We start from the raw sequence: 18,637 nt of genomic DNA, 5'->3' as shown, positions 1-18,637 counted from the left end.
AGTTCACACACCTTTTTAAAATTATTTTTTAAATTTGTGTTTGTTTATTTCCATAAGAGTTTGGCCCAGAGCCTTGTGAAAGACAACCCACGTCAGTCTCTTCTGCTTGCTGCTCTTAAAGGCCTGGTCCACGCTACGCTGTTAAACCGATTTTAACAGCATTAAATCGATTTAACGCTGTACCCGTCCACACTACAATGCACTTAAAATTCATTTAAAGGGCTCTTAAAATCGATTTCTGTACTCCTCCCAGAGAGGAGTAACGCTAAAATCGATATTAACATATCGAGTTAGGGTTAGTGTGGCTGCAAATCGAAGTTATTGGCCGGTTAGTTATAGTGATAGCTACCCACAGTGCAACGCTCCGGAAATCGATGCTAGCCTCGGACCAGGACGCATACCGCCGAATTAATGTGCCTAGTTTGGACGCGTGCAATCGACTTTATAATATCTATTTAATAAAACCGGTTTAAGTTAATTCGAAATTATCCTGCTGTGTAGACGTACCCAAAATCACATAAATATTCAGGGCAAGCCTTTGTTCTCCACCAGTCTGGCATCGAACAAAGAGGGGTGTGAGCCTTCAAATCATCACCTGACTAGTTCTCACCCATGTGATTCATCTGATTGATGTGAGCAGAACTACCTCTATGAATTAGGGATTTGGGATCAAGCCTATAGCTGGTATTATACTTATTAACCTCCAAAATCCAGATCCCAACACCTTCACCCCTCAAAAGAACAAAATCCCTGGAAACCAAATCACCATGCTCTATGAACGGAAAGCCAGGCAAATATGCGGTTATCCTGCCATCATCAAACAATGCCTAAAATCCCCATTTAAAATGACAGTATCAGAAATTCTGTCTGTTTTTGCATTACCAGTCACAAACCATGTAGAACACAATGAGACATAGAACATCCCAGCTAAGGGACAAGTGTTCCACATGCCCATATACATGGTGTTGGTAAAGGTGTGCTGTAGGCACAGATTGGGGACCAGGAATGCCTGTGTTCTAAATTGACTCTGACATAGAATATTCTCTATAGCCCTGGGCAAATCACCTAATCTCTCTGGGGTTTTCCCCAGCTGTAAAGTGGGAATTATTGTAGTCTTTTCTTCTGTCCCAGTCAGATACCAGCACTGTTCTCCTGCTAAGCAGCTGTTTGGGCCTTGTAGGTCAGCCTTCCAGTGAAGAGGAAATCAATTATATAGAGTCTGGGTATATTCTAAGTGCAGCTTGCTTTATTTACACATATACACCAGCTCTGGAATGGGGGATAGGGTGTGAAACAGCATGCAACACTCTCTACTTTCAGGGATCTCAGCCCAACACTAATTCCCTAGTTTCCAGAGAGAAACTCTGCTCAGGAATTGACTAAAAATAGACCAGGGCACAGATAGGGTGCCCAGACAGCAAGTGTGAAAAATCGGGACAGGGAATGCGGGGTAATAGGCACCTATATAAGACAAAGCCCCAAATATCTGGACTGTCCCTATAAAATTGGGACATCTGGTCACCCTAGGGAACTCTCCTGCAGCTTACACAGCTCCCTCTCCAAGGGCTACTGACTCTACACAGAACCTTGCATTACCACAACCAAAGTCAACACAGCATGCTTCCTAAGACAGAACATTTGTTCACACAATAAGAAAATGAATTTGGAACAGCGCTGCCTAGTAGTACATATCAAAATATTGCAGCCCCTACCTGTCAGTGGCACAGCTAGCTCCCAGCCTGGTCACTAGGTAACCTAGCAAGCTCAGCTAGGCCTAATGAGCTCCCTCCAAACAATTGATCTCCCTGATTGCTGGCTGCCCTGCTCAGTCTGCAACTTTGGCCTTACAGCAGCTAGTCAGTGTGTATCATGCCCACAGATGCACATACCCTGCTCTAACTTCTGTGTCCTGCTCCAGCCTGTTTACAATCCTTGCTCCAAGCCTTATTTCCTGCTTCATTCTGGTTTCTGACTGCTGGCTCCCCATCTTGGCTACATCCCTGACCATGACTCCAGTTTACTTGTTGGCTTAGGCTTTGGCTTCTGACTCTGGTTCTGACCTTCTGCTTGGAGACCAGTGCTTTGCCTTGGACTGGTGCCTGATCTCTGGATCTACACTTGTCATTACCTGAACTGCCACCAAAATCGCCAGGCCATGTCCTGCTCCACCTGCTAGGTAGGTCGCCCATGCCCTGGCAGCTTACACTACCTCACATCACTGCATTTATTTTAATTCACAGGGCACAGTTCATCACAGGAAAGTAGTCTGCTGAATTAGAGGGCCTCAGATAGCACACCCCAGACATTTAAAAAAATTACTCATTCTTTTGCACCTTGTGTGTTTCTGGCTTACACTAAATTACTATGTTTTGTTTTGTTTTGATACTCCTTGCATTGGCTCCTAATTAAAACATTATAAGTTGATCCTTTAGCATCAGCACACAAAGGTGGCTTCACGCAGCGCTGCCTCATCATGGAGTACGGAGTAACTCATCCAGAGACCTTTGTATTGGTTGGTTTCCATGGGAGTGTCAACACTGGAATTCAAATGACAAATGCCTTTTTGAAGAGTTCCCTAAGTGGTCTATTTAAGAGTTCGTCTTCATCGTTAAGTGTTATTATTGTCTCTCTGAGAGTTGGATTATTTTATAATTCTAAGATTATCATCAAATGTAGCCTTAAGATGTATTTGCATCATTCATCTTAGTTCTTAATATTGCTTATTTAAAAACTCGAAACCTTGTTTATCATGAACAACAGTGTGTTTTTAATTTCTTCCAAAAGGCTAATTCACAGTAAGTTTATGGGAATATTGTATAGACTATGTGTATGCACAGTGTACATTGAGTGTGAATTTATATACTTCTGGGGTGGCTAACATACATGTGAAGGTGATGGTGGGGTGTAATACAGAGATGAGGATTGTGGAAAGTGCAGAGCCCAGCATGAAATGCTCTCTTTGAATCCAAGTAGCCTGGCCACTTAAGTTAAGAGGGAAGATTATAGGATGACAAGGGCAGCAGGTTTGTATAATTTTTGGTGGTGCCCAGAATGAGTCCAAGCCCCCCCACACACCTATCTAAGGCTCTGGGAGGGAGTTTGGGGTTCAGGTTCTGGGAGGAAGTTTGGGTGTGGGAAGGGTATGGGCTCTGGGATGGAGTTTGGGTGCAGGCTCTGGGCTGGTGCAGGCGGTTGGGATGCAGGAGGGTGTGCGCGCTCTGGGAGGGAGTTTGGGTGCTGGGTGCAGACTCTGTCTAGGACAGAAGTTTAGGGTGCAGGAGGGGGTGTGGGCTCTGGGAGGAAGTTTGGGTGCAGGAGGGATTTGGGGTGCAGGCTCTGGGAGAGAGTTTGGGTGCTGGGTGCAGGCTCTGGGCTGGGACAGGGAGTTGGGCTGCAGGCAGGGGTGCAGGAGGGGGTTTGGGTGCTGGGTGCGGGCTCTGGGAGGGGGTTGGGTGCAGGAGGGGGTTGTGGTGCAGGATCTAGAAGAGAGTTTGGGTGTGGGCTCTGGGAGGGCGCTTGGGTGCTGGGTGCGGGCTCTGGACTGGGACAGGGGGTTGGAGTGCAGGAAGGGGCTTGGGGTGCTGGGTGCAGGAGGGGGTTTGGGTGCTGGGTGCGAGCTCAGAGGGGGTTTGGGCGCTGGGTGCAGGCTCTAGGCTAGGACAGGGGGTTGGGGTGGGGGAGGGGGGTTGGGGTGCTGGCTGTGGGCTCTGGTCTGGGACAGAGGGTTGCGGTGTGAGATGGGGTATGGGAGGAGGCTTGGGGTGCAAGGTCTGGGAGGGAGCCTGGGTGTGGGCTTTGGGCTGGGACAGAGGGTTGCAATGCGAGAGGGTGTGCGGGGTGTGGGACTGGGCCATGGATGAGGAGTTTGGGGTGCAGTAGGCAGACTGCCCCAGAGCTGAGGTGGGGACCAGAGAGGACTCCCCTCACCCTTCTCCCCACCGGCAGCAGCAAGCTCTAGGGGAGGGGAGCCTTCCCCAGCCCAACAGTCACCCAAGCGCCCCCAGGCTCCTGCTCAGGCAGTTCAACCAAGATAAGCCCCCCACTCGGAGTCACCTGCCGGGGGAGGCTGCCATGCACCTCCTTCCCTCCTCCCTCTGCAGACACAGCAGCTGCCTCAGCCTGTCCCCGGTGCCACTCCCTTGTAGCCAGCCGCGGCTGGCAAGGGAACGCAGCACAGAGCTGCAGGGGGCAGCTGCCTACTGCCCAGAGCAGGCAGGGATGCTTGGGGGAGGCACAGGGAGGCAGCATGCAGGGCCGGAGGACACTCAGGGGAGGCATGCAGGGGCAGCAGGTGGAGCCCGAGGAGAGGCTTGGCCCCAAACATTGGTGGAGTTGGCCCCCCCAGGCCCTAAATTTGCTGGAGCCTGGGAATCACGGGCCCATACAACTCGCCGCCCCTATAAGATGAAACCTATAGTCGCTGTGGGTCACTTCTCTGTATCACATACAAAGACAGCTGCAATCTGCAGCCATTTGGTTTCTGTGTGCCTCACTTGAGCAGCTCCTGCTGTATCTGCTGCTCATACTTTGCTCTGGTTGATGCCAATACTTCTTTATACCAAAATATAAAAAATAGATCTGGTCTGGATTTGAGGGTCATTGTCATTCAAAATGTTGCACTCTCTGTGATTCTGCGTGCACACGTAACGTTAGTGGGAGTCAAAAGGAGAATAAGTCTGCTTGGTACTCTGTCAGATATAACCAGTCCTCAACCAGTTATCTTAGGATCAGCCAACCAGCAAGCAATATTGCGATTCATTCAGAGACAAGAAATTCAATCCATAAATCAAGCATCAAGTTAAAGAACCATGACATTAAATCAGCATTCAAAAAGCACGTCCCTTAAATTATCAGAGCAACAAGTTCACAAATAGTCTTTACAGTTGAATTCTATTTTAATTAGGTGGAATATTTGGATTAAAAGATTTAAGATCCCAGCGTTCAGAAGTTTTGAGATGTTCAGGTCATGAGTTTTGGTGTGGCTCATGTACTGGGATAAGGGTCCAGCTGTAAAATGTGGAGACCAGTGTGAATTCCAACTCCCATTATTTCGGGGCATTCAGATGAGGGATTCTGGTCTGGGCCCATCTATAGTCATAAAGGGTCATTTTAAGCAACTTTCCTTGTAATACCATAGTTATGTCTGATTGTGACATGCAGAAGCATAAAGCACTTAAATCCCCAAATTAGGTATGTGCATAGAAGCTAAATCACTATCCTACACAGGCAGAGTGAGTTCTGCTAGATGGGTTCTTTCCATGACATAAGGATGATGGGAACACTTCCCAATTATTTCCCTGAAATAACATATTCTAATTCTATTTGTTACTAATGTGGTTAAAACAGTACTATAGATCTTAAAATCTTGTGCCAAAAAATCCCAAACCAAAGCCAAAAATCTTGATAAATTGCATCTCTATGATTATGTTTATATTTCCCTCCTTCTGGTGTTGTCCATTTTTGCTACATAATACTGTCTGTGATTGTAGCAGATGATTTAAAGACTTCACACTACAGAGAATCTAAAATTTGAGGGCTTCATTAACTCAGCCAGAAATTACGGGCCTACTACAGGAGTGGATGGGTGAGGTTCTGTGACCTGCAATATGCAGAAGGTTAGACTAGATGATCATGATGCTCCCCCTTCTGGCCTTAAAGTCTATGCATCTGTTAGAATATTTTTTATTTTTGTAACGCTCCCATTTCAGCTTCTTCTCTTCTTCTCTCCTGATAGCTAAAATCACACCTTTAAAACTAGATTAGCACTACTTTAGAGCTCAACCAGCAATAAACAAGCTCCAGAACAAGGGAACACGAAGGTTTGTAGATAGGCAACTACAATAGTGATGTTTAAAATTAATAGATTGGAATTATCTCAGCAGCAACAGCTATATGTGGCAACTGATGAGTTGGAGAATGTCATGAGTGCATTTGTCATGGTGGGACTGTAACAGAAGCACAGTACAGTGCACCCTCGGTTACTTACAGACTAGATCAGATCTGATATTCTTCCAGCCCTTAGTATGGTTAGCGCTCTCCACATACCAATATCAGATTCAACCTCCAATCCAAACCAGTTTACGGACAAATTTGCTGTCCCTGAGTGGCTCAGTCACTACTCCCGAGGACATTATGTCATTAGCCATGACAGGCTGCGGGAACATTCTGCATGCATCAAGGTAAACTTCTTATCAGTCTCCCCCTACTGCAGGAATAAGATAGGAACAGAATTTGTAAAAGAATATTACCGTGTCTTGTTCTTCAGGCAGATTATCTACAGATTTCTGATGAAGTGCCAAAATGTTAACTCACAAAGCTCAAGAACATAGCTTCTGATGGGAAATTACGATGGAGCTAGCCTTGCTTGACACACTCCCCAAGAGCATGAACTACAGAGCAGATTCTTAGCTGCTAATTACCGATACTATTACTTGTAGGTGACTGCCCAGTTTTGCTTTAGTCAGTGCAGCTGCTCTGCATCTTTTCAAACCCAAAGGTCAATTCTCATCAGACTGTCTGACAGACGCTCTGCAAATGATTCAGCTGAGAAAACAAGCCGCAGTAATAACCACTCAAAGGGAACTTTATAGAAAAAAGCAAACTTCTTGGAGAAAACATAAAGCTAATTGTGAGATAATCAGACTAATTAGGTGGACTCCTGCTATGCCCAAAGTTCTGTGTCTAAATAGTTCTCCATTTAAAAAAGGTAATAAAAATGTGTAAAATGTTGAGTTGACAGGTTCCAGGACTGAAATTCTTCAGGTCCAGCAGCCATGCCACAGGTCCAGCAGCAGTCACTGTCAGTGAAGCTTTCCCACAATACACCTGCCCTTTGAATGCACCTCAGCTGTGACCTGGAGAAATTGCTTGTGACTGGTGATGAGAGAATCCTTCTCTCCACAGCACAGTGTGTCCTGGGTGTCCGTGCTGAAGGGTGCCAACAGAAGTCAGATAAGCTAAGGTCAGAAATTGAAGAAACAACTGACGATTATGGGTTCAAATTAGGGTTGCCAGCTGTCTGGTTTTCAACCGGAACACCTGGTTGAAAAGGGACCCTGGCGGCTCTGGTCAGCATCATTGACAGGGCTGCTAAAAGTCTGGTCAGCAGTGCAGCGGGGCTAAGGCATGCTCCCTGCCTGGATCTGCGTAGCTCCCAGCATATCCCTCAGACTCAGAGGCAGCCATGGGGGCTCCACGTGCTGCCCCTGCCTTGAGCGCCTGCTCCGCTGCTCCTATTGGCCAGGAACCACAGCCAATAGAACCTGCGAGCGCAGCGCCTGCAGGCAGGGTCAGTGTGCAGAGCCTCCATGGCTGCCCCTCCACCTAGGAGCTGAAGAGATGTGACACCATTTCCCGGGAGCCACCTGAGGTAAGTGCCACCCAGAGCCCACTCCTCCTCCTACACCCTACTCCTATGCCCCAACCCTGAGCCCCAACCCACACCCAAACTCCCTCCTGAAGCCTTCACCCCAACACCCTGCCCCAGCCTGGAGCCCCCTCCCACACACAAATCCCTCATCCTTGGCTGCACCCCAGATCCTGCACTCCCCAGCTGGAGCCCTCACCTCCTCCCATACCTGAAACCCCTGCCCCAGCCCAATGAAAATCAGCAAGTGAGGGTGGGGGAAAAAGAGGGAGACAAGAGGAGGGTGATGGAGTGAGCGGGGGTGGGAAATTGGGGAAGGGGTTGAGGCAAGGATGTTGTTTTCTGTGATTAGAAAGTTTGCAACCCTAGTTCAAATGGCTGGTCCAAATTAATATATATATTTTTTTAAAAAAAGATTTTTGTAGCTTGAAGTCAATGAGTAGGTTAGATAAATGTCTATTAGGGATGGTCTAGACAGTATTTGGTCCTGCCATGAGGGCAGGGGACTGGACTCGATGACCTCTCAAGGTCCCTTCCAGTCCTAGAGTCTATGAGTAAAAAGGTGAAAGGCCTTTGAGTATTTCCTTATACAAGGATAAGCAATTCCCACATCCCAAATGTAGGAAGTACGTTACTATCTTGGCCCACTCTACTTCATGTAATCCCAACAGATGGACAGATTCACCCCTCACTGAGCTGAGCACCATCCCCCCCTGCAACTAGGATTCCTGGTAATTTTGTCAGTCATCTGGGCTAGCTTCTCTGCTCAGAGAAAAGGCTTTAATGCTCTTACAGCCAGTTATAAGGTGGGGTCAATACAGCCCCCATCTGTTAGGGCCAGGGGCGGCTCTAGGTATTTTGCCACCCCAAGCACAGCAGGCAGCCTTCTTTCGGCGGCTTGCCTGCAGGGGTCCCCGGTCCCATGGATTTGGCGGCTCCCCTGCAGAAGGTCTGCCGAAGCTGCGGGACCAGCAGACCCTCCGCAGACATGCTGCCGAAGGTAACCAGCTGTAGCCCTCGTGGCGACCGGAAGAGCGCCCCCCGTGGCTTGCCGCCCCAGACACATGCTTGGCATGCTGGTGCCTGGAGCCGTCCCTGGTTAGGGCCAAGCCATGGGCGGCTGGTGTGCACTGGTCAGTTACCAAGTTGTGGTCAAGGGATGTGTAGTGGAGTTGGGATCTACCTGGGTCAGGATGCCAGGAAGTCAGGTTCATGCATCAGGTGACAGACAGGAAGCAAGTAGTGGAGTCAGGGACAAATCAGGGGCAGGAGCTAGAATCTGGGGTTCACAGTAAGGCAAGGTCTGGAACAGAAGCAAGCAGGTGGTCCGCATTGTTGCTCAGAGAGCTCTCCATGCTGGCTTCTTGGTATATACACCAGCATGAGTTAATCAGTGGGCTGCAGGGAGGACACCACTCAGGCCCCACTGGATAGTACTTCCTGAGTGTCTAGCTTCATGAGGTCCTCCGGTGGAACCCCAGCCTGAGCTCCCAATGGCAATGTAGAAGCACTGATGGCCCAGAACCTCTGTGGTCCCAGGTTTTAGTCCTGCAGGGTCTAACACTAGCATAGGCACCAGTTTAAATTAAAATAGCCAGGCTACCACTTCTCTTTTCACCTGAAACGGATGTTTAACACTGCAATACCGTGTTATAATATTATTGTGTCCCAACACCATGCTTCACCACCACATGTAGTCAACTCATAGTCAGACTCCAGTGAAGAATGTTCCATCATTGCATCACAACATGATTCACAGGCCCTGGAAAGACTCTCAAGCAATGACTGAAACGTAGGGAATATACTTCATACTATATCACTTTATTTACTATTTGACAGCAGTTAGATGCCTTACAGTACAGAAAAGATGATGTGACACCTCCCACTCTCATCCCCCGCCTTCCATGAAGAGTTTACAAATTAGTTACAGGCAGTGACACAATGAGCAGGACAACAGCACAATCAGGAAGATGGGGGCGAAGGAAGGGCTGGTTACAAATTAAAATTACATGTGCAGCAAAGGTGTGTGTACAGCAAGCAATACATTTTATATAAATAAGTGTCTGACTCACTTCTTGCGGGTGTTGTGGTAGAAACTGGCCTGAAGGAGACATCTGAATGAGGAGAGGAAAGTGGTCTAGTAGGCTGGGAAGGACATTTTTAATGAAATGTGGTAAAAGACACTGAGATCGCTTATGAATACATAATTAAGATGGTCATGAAATTCTTAGAATTACACTATGTTGTGAGCTGGTATCTGGCCATTTCTCCCAGTTGAAAAGTTTTTTTTTTAGATTACTAGTTAATAGCTGTACATAGAAATTGCTGAGTAAGTGCTGAATATTTTCTTCTTAATTCGATATATGCATTTACAGCCCCCACAAAACCAATCCCTCAGTGATTTGTTCAAAAGAAGTGTTAGAAATCTGAGGAAATTCTCAACAGCACAAGCTCCTACAACAACGAAACTTTATGCTGTTCAGTAGCAAACCAGCATGTTTTCTGGTGGAAGGATTTCAGTACAAAGCCTTCCAACGTCAAGTTTCCCAAGGATCACCGTAAATAATAGGGAGAAAAATTGTTTACAGATGAGGAAAATATTTAGATTGGGTCCTTCTGAGTGATCATTTACACAGGTAAACCCTACAGCAGTACACAGAATACATATATAGCCAGGTGCTTGGTTTGGCAGTTTCCCTCTGGATTGCCCTCGACAAATCACTTGTTAATCAGTTCAAACTTGCTTACATTGGTACCTTCATATTGACATGCTTTGGAAGTGCCTTAAAAAAAAGTCAGTCTACCTGTCTCTGTGCCAGTCCATCTGCAAACAGGAAATCATTTCCAGTCCATTCTAATCGTTCCATTTCACCACTGTATCTTCAACACTTAAGGTTCCCCTTATCTAAACAGAACTCATCTATGTTCTGCCAAAGAACCTCTGTCCAAAGCACTTACACTATGGGGAACTGGCTCTTTGGAGATCAAGGAAGTTATTTTAAAGTTGTGTTTTTCTATGCACATTTCTTTGCTCAAGTTCCTGGATTCTTTGTTTTGTTTCTGCTTTTAAGACTTCAGCATAAACTGATGCCACATTGCCTGTCCACCAGGTCTCTGACCCTGAACAGTCCAGATCAGTACTGAAAAACTTCATGTGTGTTAAAAAAAAATAGAATAAAACAGAGACTCACTTGAGAGCAGGAGATCCCTGGGGAGTGCTGAGATATAAGGAAATTCACTGAGGTGTGGCAGCATAGATCTTCTGTCTTCCCAGCTCCTGACTCCGGCTGGCTGGCTTAGCTGACCTTCACCCCACTCCGAGCAAGGCAGTGAGTGAGAGAGTCTGGAGGAGGATGGGGGAGGAGATTGTGCTTCAGTTCCTGCTGCTCTTGCTGGTACCACTGCAGAGGAGTGAGACTATCAGTTCCCTCCTGTCTCACTCGCTCAGAGGACACGAAACCAAAACCACATACTGAAGTGTACAAATCACAACTAGAAAATAACCACACAGCCATACAATATACACTGTACAATATACACAACTGTTCAAACCTACACAAACACATCGGTGGTCACAGACATAAGCAAGTCTAGAATATATGCACAAATCCTATACACAGGGACCAAACACACACAGCCTAGATATCGCTGTGTGTAGTATGTCTGGATACACAATGTGCACCTACATGACACACACTAAGCATACAGAGTTTTTTTGTATGGCAGTGGCTCCTAGAGGCCTCATATGAGATCAGGGCCTCATCATGCTAGGTCAGTGGTTCCCAAACTGGGGGTTCACGAAATGTTACAGAGGCTTCTCAGGAAAAAAAATTCCCTAATGGCAGACAGAGCTATTCCTAGGGACCCCAGGTGCATGGGACCAGCAGCTCGGAGCCCCTGGACTTCCAAGAACTAAGCAGATCAAAGCAAGCATCTCTATCACACTGAGGAGATTTAAACTTCAAGACTCCTTACAGGAAATGGAAAGGGAGGTGAATATTTTTTGCTGTTTTTACAATTAAATAGGCAGCTATAATTGTTTTTAAAATTGTTATGAAGAACAAGTTTAAGCTTTGTTGTAACGTGTATTGTTTACCTGAACTGCTCAAGACCTGAATGCTTGTATAAGAGGAACTGTTTGAGTTGGCTTCTTAGATACCTTTATGCTGTTTCACATCTGATACTTCTTGATGAAACATAGGAGCCTTGTCTTATAACAGTCTTATTCAAAGTGATACTTTGGAAGAGTGTTGCAGTTTTTATAATGTAATAAAAATAGTATAATGATAAATAATAATTAATAATAGTGTGTAATAAGCATGCCATAAAAACAAATTTTATATTTCCAAGATCACTGCTTTTATAATTTATACTCAGGTAAAAGAGAAAATCCCTGCCAATATTCATTTTTAGGAGGAGGTTCACGAGACTTGACATTATGGTGAAAGGGGTTCACAAGGTTGTTAAAGTTTGGGAACCACTGTGCTAGATACAGAAACATTATTTATATAAACATAATGAAAGACAGTCCATGTGAGATTTTGCAGGGACTGGAACCTGGGTCTGTGGGTTGCTTAACGCTTCCATGCTTCTACCCCACAGCTGTGATGAGGCCATATGCCTTATCACATAGACCTTGAGGAGATGAGCACCACAGGAAGTTCCCCTCAGAAGGCCAGACTGATAACTGCCCTCATTGCTGCTGATTGGGCCAGGCACTCTGTTTGAGCCCAGGAGTTGTTTCAGAAAGTGTCCATGCAAGGTGATGGACTCCCCTGCCAGCCGTAGTAATGGACCTGCCTGACGGCTCGCTCTCAGACTCCAGCTCTGACCTTCGGCACTGTTCCTAGCTTTTGACTGTCATTGCTATGACCACTAGGACTAACTGCCAAAGCTCCAGTCATGACAGTCCCTGCCTTGAAGAGTTTACAATTTACAAAAGGGCTGGAGAGGCAGTATCAGCATTAAATCATTTGTCTAAGGTCTTATAGGAAGTCTGCAGCAGAACTGGAAACTGAACCTGAGTTGCAGTCCAGTGCCTTATCCACAAGACCATTTGTTCTCCTCTAGGACAGAGAGATGCACATTAGAAACTGCACACTGTATATTAAACACTGCACAACACAGGTGTAGACACACACACTATCAAATAAATAAATAAAAATCCATGCCAATTTGGAGCATGGTGCAGATAGGATCCATCCATTAAAAGAGAAGGTGTGAGCTTTTGAGAATGTTGCTATATCCCAAAAGGTTTCAGAGCCCAGATATTTTTGGCAGACTTAAACTATTATAGAAGATCTGTGTCAAATGTATCAGTATTAAGCAAACTACCTGCATTTTTAATTAAAAGAAAATATTAAATGGATTTGGGCCAAGAACCAAAAATAAGGTTGTGATGGGGGGCACTTGAGGTGCCTCATTGCAGCTGGGCGTGGTACTGCAATCTTTTCCCTGCTCCTGGCAACCCGTATAGGTCACCAGTCTTGCTAGGTGGGTCTTCAGTGGTTTAGCCCTCCAGCCAAGTCACACATTCAAATGGACTCCTTTCAGGGTGATAAAGAGTTCACTTAAGTGTCTGCCCTCATCAGAGTCTTCAGCTCCATCTCTGGGCCCTGTACATTCAACCCTCTGCTTAGACTTCTAAGGGAGCTTTGTCCCCTTCTCACAGACTAGGCCGATTCACCAGTGGGTGGTGGAGGAAACTAGATCTGCACATGTCACTGGGTCCCAATCCAGGGACCCTATCCACAGCAGCTGCATATGGCCTCCTTTAATAAGTTGCTGCTGTTTTCTCTGGGCTTTTCCTTCCTGGTCCCTTTGTCTTCACCCATTACAGTACGGTTACAGTTCTCAGGTCCTCTCTCTCTTTGGTCCAGTAAGTGCAGCCAGTCAAGCTCCTTTGGCCAGAGAGGAGCACCCTGCCTCACCCTTCTGGTCCCAGCCAGGAACTGAGCTGCTAAGCCCCTGCAGCTCTTTTTATCTGAGCCTGCTGGGCTCTGATTAACTGCTTCCATGTGTCCTCCCTGGGCAACTCACCTCCACTGTTCTTTTCCTGGGGCAAGGGGTAATAGGATCACCGGGCCTCCAACGGGGGGCCACAAAGGGCCAGGTAAACCCCATCACAAAAATCTTTCAGGAAGCAAAATGAAAATTGTCTAGTTCCGTCACCTTTTAATCAAAATCTTCCCATGTTGTTAGCATATGATGCCTCTCTTGTTGGATTTGTTACTTCGAATATATGTAAAGAAAAACCCATAGCATTTGCTTCCAGGATATTATCAAAGGCTGGGAGATATTACTCTCAAATAAAGAGCCGCTAGGCATGGTTTTGGGGTAATTATGTTTCATTAATTCCTGTTTGGAGAAAAATCCACCTTGCTCACAATCCCCTGGTAATGACACTAGATCAAAAGGCAGGCACTCCACCTTTAGCAGCCACCAGGGTGCAAAGGGAAACATTCATGTTAGCTGCATGCTAGACATAAGCCGTTAGTGAGACATGTTAACACTGATGCATTATCCCAATTGCCACTGAAAGTAGAGAGACGATCAAAAATAATATTGGTCAACAGAATCTCTTTTCCAGACCCCCCAAGTCTGATGATTAAACCCCTGATTTCCAGAGGCGCTGAACACTGAAGCTCTACCTGAAGTCAACAGGAGCTGATCAGTGTCTCTGGAAATCAGACTCTTGGACTCTGGACACATCATTCTCCATTAGAATCCACTGTAATGGAATTATTTTTATGCTTCATTCTCTAAAGCAGGCATCTTGGATGGAATTGTATCTCCACCTCTTGACCCCTCTCCCCTCCCCCCCAAAAAAAGGAAAAAAAGAAACAGACCACAATAAAACCCAGCAAAGTTGTGGTTGGTTTTTGTTCTGTCCATCTATTAAATACAACTCTTCTCAGTCCAGTTCATTGAGGCGGAAGCTGTACAGCTTGAGAGTAACTTGCCTCTGACTGTGTCTGTTGGCAAACATCCCGACAAGCTTTTAAAAGAAGAAAACAAAACACATGTGAATGTAGTTGCTGTATAACACACAGCTCAGCTATGGGGGATTCTGGAGAGTTTGGGAATTGTGTAAACAGAGGATTGGCTGAAATATAGGGCGATTCCTTTCAGGAGCACAGTTAATTCACAAGTGTCTAGAACAAACTCTACTGCCATTAACACACATGCACATACCCTCTCCCTCCTCCCCACCTCATTGCACGTTGGGACTCACTTAAAAAGAAAATATAATGAAAGTACTTATAGTGTTTTCTCTCTGATGAATTATTCAAAACTGAAATAACTATTCTGTGCATGTGACAATAATTCTTTCCATTTTGCACTGGGAGACTGTTTTACTTTTGTGATGATTAATTAGCCCCATTCGGTAGGGTAGCTTCTGGTAGGCAATTGGCATAACCAAAAAATGTTGTGCTTAAAAAGGAACAGGGCTAAACTGATACTGTTAATGCCAGTTACTAATTACTGGGACATTGTCAATTAATTTAGACTTGATGTGGGAGAATACATCCAAAATTTGAATGGAAGTTGCAAACACAATTTGGATGCTATTCATGACCCTTTTAATTTTTTCCATAAAATTTTTTTGAGAGAGAGATTTGGGTTTTTTTTATTATTCTTATTCATGTGGTGACATTACCCTTTTCCACAAAGGATATCTCCACAAGTGTTTATCTACATTTTTCCTACAGTTTATGTTTCAGTCATCCAAATCAGAGAACAAACAGCCCAGTGGCTCAGATGACCAGTCACGCAATGACTAACTTATGATCCAGGACATAACCAAAAGGAGCAGCTTTTACAATGGCTGTAAAATAGCATAGCTCCTTGACAATTTACACCAGCTTAGGATCTACTCCAAAATTTCAACACAATGTACCTTCAGCACACACTCATCTCTGCTCGAGCTCTGGCTAAGGGGAAATTTTGTTATGAAAAGTTGAGTAAATTCCTTTCAGACATGTGAGTCTTCTGAGAATGTGGGGACAAATATCTTCCACTTTTAAAAAACATACCCCTGAGAAATAACTCTCAAACCAGCTGACTGCTGTAACAGCCTGTAAATGGTGCTCATTGAAGCATGTGGCTATGACAGTATATTAACAGTATATTAACAGGATATTAATAAAGTTAAATGCAATAGAAAAAAAAACAGTGAGGAGAGGAATAAGATGTTAAATGATAGAGCCATAAAAATGATATAGCGAATGAAAATTGGCTCTGTCAATTTACTATAATCCAAGAACAAGAGTATGTACTTTGGGAAACATGATAAAGCACCTGGGGTAAAATCCTGGCTCCACTGAAGCCAATGGAAAAACTCTCAGTGGGGCCACAATTTCGCTTCTTATCATGACCACCAGGGATAATAGTTTGAAAAATAATAATAAAAAAATTAACAAATAGTTTTTCTGTAATGGTCATGGCATACGCAGAATACATGATGGTGTGGTGTGATATAAATGTGTTCACTGGCATTAATTTGGAATGAACTGCATAATTCATTCATGATTTTGTTTCTGGTGAATAACCTGTTCATCACAGACTCATGCTGAAAAATCCCTTATACCACATCACCTCATCTCTTTAGAGTTTCCAAAATATAATTCGCTTGTAACCATTAAACCAGCTATTTTACTGTATTGCTATCAGCTTGGCTAATGAAAGATGGACAACTAGTCAATTTTACTCTTGGTTACAGTTGGGTTTCTAGTCAACTTTGACTTTCAGAGGCTCCAGCACACCAAGGCTGAAATTTTTACATGGCAAACACTGCATTAGCATAAACAATTAAATCCATTAGAATGCAACATACTGTGGGAACATTTCTATTTATTCTACTAACAAAACTTAAACGTGGGGCCAAATATGATCTGACAAAGTCTTGTTAACTTCTGCAATTGTTGATATATTTGTTATATAAACCAGGAAACAGACTCCTGTTCACTGAGGCTCCAGGAGGAATTCAGTAGTTCCCAAAATCAGCAAGGAAGGAAATGTTCTTTTGAGCTTATAAAACAATGGAAATAAAGTGGAAAGTTGATCTATTTAAACAACGTAAGTTCAAAGTGGTAGAATGGGCATGGCAAATATATACAGAGTGTTACGTCCTCTTCTAATTGTGTATATATTTCTATTGTTATTTTATACCACCAATTAATTCTTCCAAAAGGTTTAGCCAACAGGGTTTTCTATACAACAAACCTAAAATACTGCAAAGCTTCTTGTCCAAAAATAGCTATTTAGTCTGGCACCATTCAAATCTTGCTATGTGTGTTAGGAATGTTAATACAGAAATACAGAAAAGATGTAAATCTCTGTAACAAATAGAAAACAAGTTTTGAAATTAGATTGAACAACATACTTTCTTTGGACATTATTAACACATCTATACAGTGACACATTACCTGACCTAAAGAGTTTACAGTCTCAACTAGCCAACATCATGAAAAGGAGCCAAAACAAGGTAATACAGCTAAGCTAAAGGAGGGCATGGGGATTATTTATGTTGAGCTGTCAGGAAGAATTGCTGGTAGCAATGGGTTTTAAGGCAAGATGTGGAGAAGAGGGCTCTTGGTGGAGGAGAAAAAGGGAAGATTGTTCTATTTGTTAGGGTAGCATGACAGAAAGCCAGATTGTGAGTGGGGAAAGATGACTTAGGAAGCAGCAAGGTGACTGTACAGGGAAGTGCTAAGGAGCAACAGAGGGAATTGAGAGAGAGCAGATACATAGGTAGGGACAAGACTGTGTATCAGCATTGCCTTATAGGAGAGGATGTGAAGCTTGAATTTGATGTTGTGAGAAAGAGGATGCCACCAAAGGGGCCAGTGAAGATGGTGTGACAGAAAAAGGCAACTGCAGGTCTAAGAGGTGGGAGGCCAGAGAGGTGACAGTAAAGAGAAGAAATGTTTAAGGTGTAGTGAAGGCTTTTAGCAGTAGGGTAATGATGAAAGGGCAGACTGTTGATACGAAATGATGAATAGGGAACAGGATTTGAATAGAGACTAGCTATGAGGGAAGATTGAAGGACAGAGATGAGTCAAAGATAACACTGTGGGGATGGGCCTGGGAGACAAAAAAAGGAGAGTGGAGTTCTCAGTGGTGACTGAAAAGGTAGGTGCTGAAGAAGGAAAAAATGAGCAGACTGAGGTGGCAGGACATCCCTTGGGAGATGTATGAAAGGCAGCTGGAGATGTAGGATACAACAGAGTGGGTGAATTTAGGGATGGAAGGTAGATATGGAATCACTCCACATAAGTGGTAGTTGAAACCCTTGGGAGTAAATGAGGTTGCTGAGATTGAAGAGGAGGAGGCGGAAGCTGGGAATGGAACCCTGGCAGATGCCAACAGGCTAGAGCTAATCAAAATTGTACAAGATAAGATGGGAGCTGGAAGAGCAGTGATTTGATAAGGCCAAGAGAGGTGTGCATGTGGAGCAGTGCTGTGGAAGGCAGCACTAGATCAAGAAGAGTAATCATGCAGAAGTGCTCCCAGGATTTAGCTAGGAATAGCTCATTAGTGACCTTTCTCAGGCTGTTTCAATGGGCTGGAGAGGATGAAATCTAGGGTAGAAGTAATCAAAACCTTGAGAAGAGCAGTGCAGTCAGTTTCTAGTAGCTTGTCCATTATAGGGATGAAATTACAGTGTCACTGATAATTTGAGTGGTAAGAAGGCTGCATACCAAAATTAGACAAATTTACTGAAATATTACAGTGAAGTTTTTTTAAACACATAATTTTCCATGCAAAGGCCTAATTCAGAAGTTGTATCTGAGGCAGACCTATAAACAAAGGACCCGAAGAACTTCTTGTTTCTATTCTAAGCTGAGCAGCTATATTGAGGACACACAGGCATGTGCTGTGCAGTAGTTTGAGAAAGTGATTTTACTGAGCACATTGACACTAGAAACTGATTCTTCCCCACTACACAGTTCTTTTAAAACAACAACTATTCACCCTGCACAAAGAAATATTAAGCAAAAACACAAGTTATGTAACTTATCAATGTATCATTGATTACTCAAAATTTATAAAGGCACCTGTGCAGCCAATAGATCAAATTCAGAAATGATTTATAAAATGGTGTCAGAGTTAGATCTCCCTTTATGCTAATTTACACCACTTTACATTCAGGTTCCCCTAGATCTATTCTCTCCAGGTGTAAAGGATTCTGAGTGTAATTTACACCCTAAACAGCTGGATTCTTTAATATACACCATGTTATACAAGCTCTTCAGGGTATGAATTACC

General features: G+C 44.4%; 1 protein-coding gene across 3 annotated transcripts in view; it reads right to left on the bottom strand.

The window, feature by feature from the left end:
• Nucleotides 1-10,722, bottom strand: part of GPR68 (G protein-coupled receptor 68) — a 34,565-nt gene extending 23,843 nt beyond the window's left edge. For 2 of the 3 annotated variants that reach the window (XM_030558921.1, XM_030558920.1), the window contains exon 1: nt 10,558-10,722. The gene's annotated coding sequence lies outside the window, so the exon portion shown is untranslated. Of the gene's footprint in view, nt 1-10,170; nt 10,488-10,557 lie in introns of those variants that run through there. The other variant, XM_030558924.1, reaches the window with a different exon arrangement.
• Nucleotides 10,723-18,637: the final 7,915 nt, after the last annotated feature.

Source organism: Gopherus evgoodei, chromosome 4 (genome assembly GCF_007399415.2).
Source record: "Gopherus evgoodei ecotype Sinaloan lineage chromosome 4, rGopEvg1_v1.p, whole genome shotgun sequence".
NCBI classification, from domain to species: domain Eukaryota; kingdom Metazoa; phylum Chordata; order Testudines; family Testudinidae; genus Gopherus; species Gopherus evgoodei.
This window is presented reverse-complemented; position numbering and strand designations above follow the sequence as displayed.